We start from the raw sequence: 6,300 nt of genomic DNA, 5'->3' as shown, positions 1-6,300 counted from the left end.
GCGGTGGCAAGTTCCTGTAATCCCAGCTACTCAGGAGGCTGAGGCAGGAGAATTGCTTGAACCCGTGCAGCAGAGGTTGCAGTGAGCCGAGATGGCGCCACTGCATTCAGCCTGGGCAACAGAGTGAGATTCCATCTCAAAAAAAAAAAAAAAATTCTAAAATCTGGCCAGTCACCTGGTTCACACTTGTAATTCTAGCACTTTGGCAGGCCAGGGTGGAAGAATCACTTGAGGCCAGGAGTTCGATACCAGCCTGGGCACACAGGGCAATTCCAGCTGCACTTAAAAAAAAAAAAAAAAAGTCAAGTGTGGTGGGTCACACCTGTAATCCCAGCACTTTAGGAGGCCGAGGCGGGGGGATCACCTGAGGTCAGCAGTTCCAGACCAGCCTGGCCAACATGGTAAAACCATCTCTACTAAAAATACAAAAAGTAGCCAGGCATGGTGACGCGCGCCTGTAATCCCAGCTACTTGAGGCTGAGGTAAGAGAATGGCTTGAACCTGGGAGTGCAGTGAGCCAAGCCCATGCCACTGCACTCCAGCCTGGGCAACAGAGCAAGGACTCCATCTCAAGTAAATCAATTTTCCTTCTCAAGTAGGATGTCTCCAGGAACATGAAACAAGTCAACAGTGATTTGTGTCCATACAAAAACATAAACGATTTTGTTTGACAAAACACCTCATTAATATCAATACAAAAAACATCACATTTTTACTAGTTGCCTTATCCAGGAAGTCATTTTCTCCAGGTAGGCGTTGTCATTTTTCCATTCCTACATCATCATTTCTAACATATTCTTGTTTTCACCAACTTTGCTTTTCTTCTCATTAACCTCATTTTTTTTAGTTTGATATTTTCAAATTCTATCCTGGAACTACACCATTTGCTAAATCCTGCCACTGATCCTATTCTTACTTGCTAATGAGCCTGCAGTTACCCGCCTCTCACCACCAGGTGGGGTTCTGGACAAATTTAACCAAACCAGATTTTGAACAGAATCATTACCTAGAAAAACAGAAAGTTTTAAAAGCGTTTCTCGAAAACCCTGTTAATCCACTGTGGAACCTCGATGCAAGTAAAAATTAAGAAGTAAAAATCCTGTCAAATCATCAACTCACAAACACAAAGGCTGATTTCCTCAACACATATCCGTAAGCATTCACTAATATAGAAGCTGACCTTGACGGCAGACGACAATAAGGTGTCTGCGCGGCCCCGCGGTGACAGTACACAGCAACATGTTCAGGATGTCTAAAAATACCTGCCCAAGTTTTGAAGTGCCCTCTTGTTAAATACTCTTAACAGTGATGGCCGGACGAGGGGGCTCATGCCTGTAATCCAGCACTTTGGGAGGCCAGGGCAGGTGGATCATCTGAGGTCAGGAGTTCGAGACCAGGCTAACAACATGGTGAAACCCCCATCTCTAATAAAAATACAAAAAATTAGCTGGGCGTGGTGGCGCATGCCTGTAATCCCAGCTACTCCGGAGGCTGAGGCAGGAGAATCGCTTGACCCTGGGAGGCGAAGTTGCAGTGAGCCAAGATGGCGCCATTGTACTCCATCACGGGCAACAGTGAAACTCCATCTCAAAAAAAAATAAAAATAAAAAATAAAAAAAAGGGCCAGCCGCGGTGGCTCACGCCTGTAATCCCAGCACTTTGGGAGGCCGAGGCGGGCGGATCACGAGGTCAGGAGATCAACACCATTCCGGCTAACATGGTGAAACCCCGTCTCTACTAAAAACTACAAAAAAAAAATCAGCCGGGTGTGGTGGCGGGCGCCTGTAGTCCCATCTGCACGGAAAGCTGGGGCATGAGAATGGCGTGAACTTGTAGAGATCGCGCCACTGCATTACAGCCTGGGCAACAGAGCAACACTCCGTCTCAAAAAAAAAAATTCAGACAGACCATCCCACCCCCACCTCAGACATGGATTTGGGTTATCTAGGTGGAAAACTGATGAAGGTGATGGGTACCACTGTTCGTTTGAAACTGTCCAAATCAGTTAATAGAAGGGAATTACGGACTTGCTTAAAAAGGAAAGCTAATGTATGCCACTCAGTTACAGGTATCACACTGTAACACCATATCCTTATTTCTGTCTTCACAATATTCAACAATACTCACCACCTACTGTTTCGGAAAACCTGTCCTACAGCCAGAATTACTTCCCAAACCTAACACTTTCATATCCAGAAAAAAATAAATTTTAAAACACTGATGTCTTGAAGAGTGAACTCATCTCAAATTCTTTAAGAGTTTTACCCTCTGAAATTCCCAACTTTCTCATGTTCCACAGTACAGACTAAGCCTAGTTAGGCATTTTTCAAAGGTTCTCAACCCTTTTGTTCTCCTATTTCCTGTCAAGTCTCCACATCTACCAATTTAAGGCAATTTACTTTCCAATTTCACATTCAGAATAATCCATAAACACCCACAGCTCATTAAAGTGTGCATAAAAAATATTCATCCCTTTATCACAGAAGGCAGAAAGAAATGTGAAGGAACCAACTTCAAAGGAGCTTAAGGCTCTCAGAAGTGGAAACAAGTCTGCAGCCGGCCAGGCGCGGTGGCTCACGCCTGTAATCCCAGCACTTTGGGAGGCCGAGGCAGGCGGATCACTTTAGGTCAGAAGTTCGAGACCAGCCTGGCCAACACGGTGAAACCCCGTCTCTGCTAAAAATACAAAAATTAGTCGGGCGTGGTGGCGAGCAGCCGTAATCCCAGCTACTCAGGAGGCTGAAGCAGAAGAATCGCTTAAACCTGGGAGCTGGAGGTTGCACTGAGTGAAGATCGCGCCCCTGCACCCTGGCCTGGGCAACAGAACAGACTTCGTCTCAAAAAAAAAAAGTTTGGAGTAAACCCAAAAAGAAAACGGGACGGGTGGACAGGCGGAAGAGTAAGGTGGATGCATATAATTCCTTTCAGAAACCATGAATCGTTCTGATGTACAACATTATTTGGAAAAGTGCGGTTAAACACGAAGCAGCAGCAACCAAGCTTTAATAGTTAAAGTCTGTTTACTTTCCTTTCTTCAGTCTTTATTTAACTTTTCTACTAAATCAGTAATTTGGCTTAACTTGTAGCCACAAATCCTTACTAAATCCGCAACTCATATTAATAAAACCTTAAAAATTACAAAGAGCTCCACTCAGCCTACTCTTCCCAAAAAGGCTGAAGCCTCTGGGCCTCGCAGGCGGCATCCCTTCGGTGGTGGCACGATCGTTCTACTCGGGCTACTTCCTGCCTCGTTTACGTGAGAAAATGAGTACAGAAGTTTACGTCTGGCTAGGAAACCCATCCTTTTTAAAAAATGCGCTAACGCCAAAACCTTTCTCGAGCCAATATACGGTTTGCAGTTTACACTTCGCGTGTCACTGACCTTCCGCAGTTGGGTAGGAGTTAATATAAACTTGTTACATAAACTTCAGTTGCATCAACTACGGTGCAGCAAAGCAGACAGACGTTCTGAATAAGAAACGCAGCCTTCTCTTCCACAAACTTCTCAACAATCCGTCCGGAGTTCTAGAAACAGGGCTCTGCGGTCCCCCACCTGCTTCTTCTCCCTCCGAACTTGGCGGCGCGGCCGCGGCATTCCTGCTCCGCAAGCCACTCGCGTTTCTGGTTTCAGACTCGAATGCAGGAGCCTTAGAAAAAGAAGGCGCTCCACGCCTCCCACGCTGCCGGCCCCGCCGAGCCCCAGCCGAGCCCCAGCCGGCCGCTCCCAGGCCGGGCCCCACCCCCAACCGCCGCCGCGGAGGCCGGGCCGCGTTCCGGCAAGGACGCCGGGCGGGGAGGACGCGGACGGGCGGCCCCAGCCCGGGCCCCGGCCTCGGTCCCAGACCCAGAGGACGCCGCCCACCCTTCGCCCCGCAACCCCGGCCACGGCCCCCGCCCCTTCCAGTAGTGCCCCGACCGGCGACCCCGGTCACCCCCCACGCTGTTGCCAGGAGCCGGGTTAGGTCCGCCGTCTGCCCTGTGCGCACACGGCCCTAGGCGACCTCCCACGGCCCTCGAAATAGACCCTCACCGAGGACGGAGGCGGCCGGTGGCGGGACGCAGGGGAGGCGGGGTGACTGCCCGAATCTCCTCGCAGCTCCGGTACTGCTGCACTGGTGGTGGCGGCGTCTCCTCGCGCTTTCCTTTCTCTCCTTTCTCCGACAACAAACAGGAAATGCGTCACGCGGCGGCGGCACAGCGACGTTAACTTCCGCCCGGCCCTGACGCCGCGCATGTGCAGTTTCCACTGCCCATAACGCGGGCCTAGCCTCGGAGGCGCCCGCCCCGCCTTCGCGAAGGTTCTCGGCTCTTCCGCCGCCCCGAAGAGGACGGGAGACTGTGGGCGAAGGGGAGGGGAAGCCAAGGGCGAGGGGCGGAGCTCGGGGCCGGGTCCACGGTACCGGGGAGCCCAGACTCGCGGACTGCGCAGGGAAGGCCGAGAAGATTCCAAAAGGCACTGATTGTTCTGGGCAAGAAGGAGCCCATTATGGAAACCGCGATGTCGTCGCGCCCTTCATCTTCTTCCGCCGGCGGCCTGCGGAGCGCGTCCGCCGCCTCTCGCCCCGCGGTCCTCCCGTGGAGCTGGGTGGCATCTCCCCACAGCAGGACGAAAGCTGGGGCGCGGGCGCGGGCGGAGAAGTCCTCGAAGGGGAGGAAAAAGAAATCAAGCGGCGGCCAGAGAAGGCAAGCGAAGGCACCGGCCCCCGCTCGTCAATTTAGGGAAGGCCAAATACCCTAAGTTACCCGGCGAACGGGAGTGCGTGGAGACTTCGCCAGGGAATAATGATGGAAGGAAACGGAAGCAAACTGTGGCCGAAAATACCGATGAAGCTTTTTCGATTAAATCGTGGCAGTATCCTGAAAACGGGGCGCATTTTGATCGCTGGACCTGAGACTTGCGAGCCTTTCCCGCGTCCTCAGGGGTTCTGGTTCTAACCCTGGAGATTAATCCCACACGCGTGCAGATGGTGACCAGCGGGAGCGGGGAACCTCAGACCCCGCGCAGTCAGACAGGCTTTCATTCCTAGTAAGGAAAGGCCCCGCAGATCCAAAGCCTAAAGAGGCCAACAAGCAGTTCCGTGCATGGAGCCTGGCCTGGATCTCCCACTGTCTTCCTCTCCAGCTCTCAGCCAGATGTTTGCTACTGTGTTATCTTAGTCCTAGCCCACCTTATCCTTTTCTTTAAGAAATAAAAATGCCAAGGTGGCTCACGCCTGTAATCCCAACACTTTGGGAGGCCAAGGCAGGTGGGTCACCTGAGGTTGGGAGTTCAAGACCAGCCTGACACAAGGAGAAACCTCGTCTCCACTAAAAATGCAAAAAAAAAAATTAGCCAGTTGTGGTGGCGCATTCCTGTAATCCCGTCTACTCCGGAGGCTGAGGCAGAATGGCGGCTTGAACCCAGGAGGAGGCGGTTGCAGTGAGCCGAGATCATGCTATTGCACTCCAGCCTGGGCAACAAGAGCGAAACTCTCTCAAAAAAAAAACAGAAAAATTCCTTTTTGTCGCACTTTTCCTGAACTTCAGATCCTGAATTCAGACGCTGAATTCCAGTGGCCTGCTCAGCCACCTTCTGAACTAACAATGCTGATGAATTCGTGATTGGTTAAGCCTGGGAGATAGTCAAAAGACACTTTCAACACTTGAATCACTTTTGGTTTATAATAGCTGGTTAGTAATGAAAGAGTTGCAGAAATGCCACCCCGAATTATGCTGTGTTGAGATACCAATTACTAACTAGTTCATTGATTACCACATTAGTATGCCCTCAAACTGAGGGCACATGGGGACCTGCCAATGCAGGGAGGGGCATTCTCTGAATCCCCCGTTATGTACGTAGACAGATCATCCCAAAGGAACTCAATTGTCTTGACCCCCTTCCTGGAAGTCTCATCAACAGGGAAGAATGAGCCAGTATCACCAGACAAGAGCACCAAGGGAAGTCAGCTCTACACCCAGACAGATTTTGCCACAGGCCACCACCTATTCTTCTGAAAGCAAAAATCATTTTCTTTCCCCTGAGCTGCCTGCATCTGCCTCCCCTCTCTTCTATGAAGGGGCTATATAAGCTTCCAGATATCACTGGATTCTGGGATGCCCTAGTACATGTTATAAATTTGTATACTTTTTCTCTTACGATTCTGTCTACTGTCAGCTTAGTTCAGAGACTCAGTTATGAAACCTTCAGAGAGTACAGGGAAAAATTTCCCTCCACACGTGCCTCATTTTAGACAACTGGAACACTTGGTTAATGACTCTAATTGTTACACTTCAAAATGAAATACTGCCTTTTTTTTTTTT

General features: G+C 50.3%; 1 protein-coding gene across 2 annotated transcripts in view; it reads right to left on the bottom strand.

Moving 5' to 3' along the window:
- The window catches only part of DNAJB6 (DnaJ (Hsp40) homolog, subfamily B, member 6), a 98,508-nt gene extending 94,299 nt beyond the window's left edge, over positions 1–4,209 (bottom strand). For both annotated transcript variants that reach the window (XM_011941544.1, XM_011941543.1), the window contains exon 1: positions 4,031–4,209. The gene's annotated coding sequence lies outside the window, so the exon portion shown is untranslated. The remainder of the gene's footprint in view (positions 1–4,030) is intronic.
- Between the last annotated feature and the right edge of the window lie 2,091 nt (positions 4,210–6,300).

The sequence above is a fragment of the Colobus angolensis genome, unplaced genomic scaffold, assembly GCF_000951035.1.
Source record: "Colobus angolensis palliatus isolate OR3802 unplaced genomic scaffold, Cang.pa_1.0 Scaffold2, whole genome shotgun sequence".
NCBI classification, from domain to species: Eukaryota; Metazoa; Chordata; class Mammalia; order Primates; family Cercopithecidae; genus Colobus; species Colobus angolensis.
This window is presented reverse-complemented; position numbering and strand designations above follow the sequence as displayed.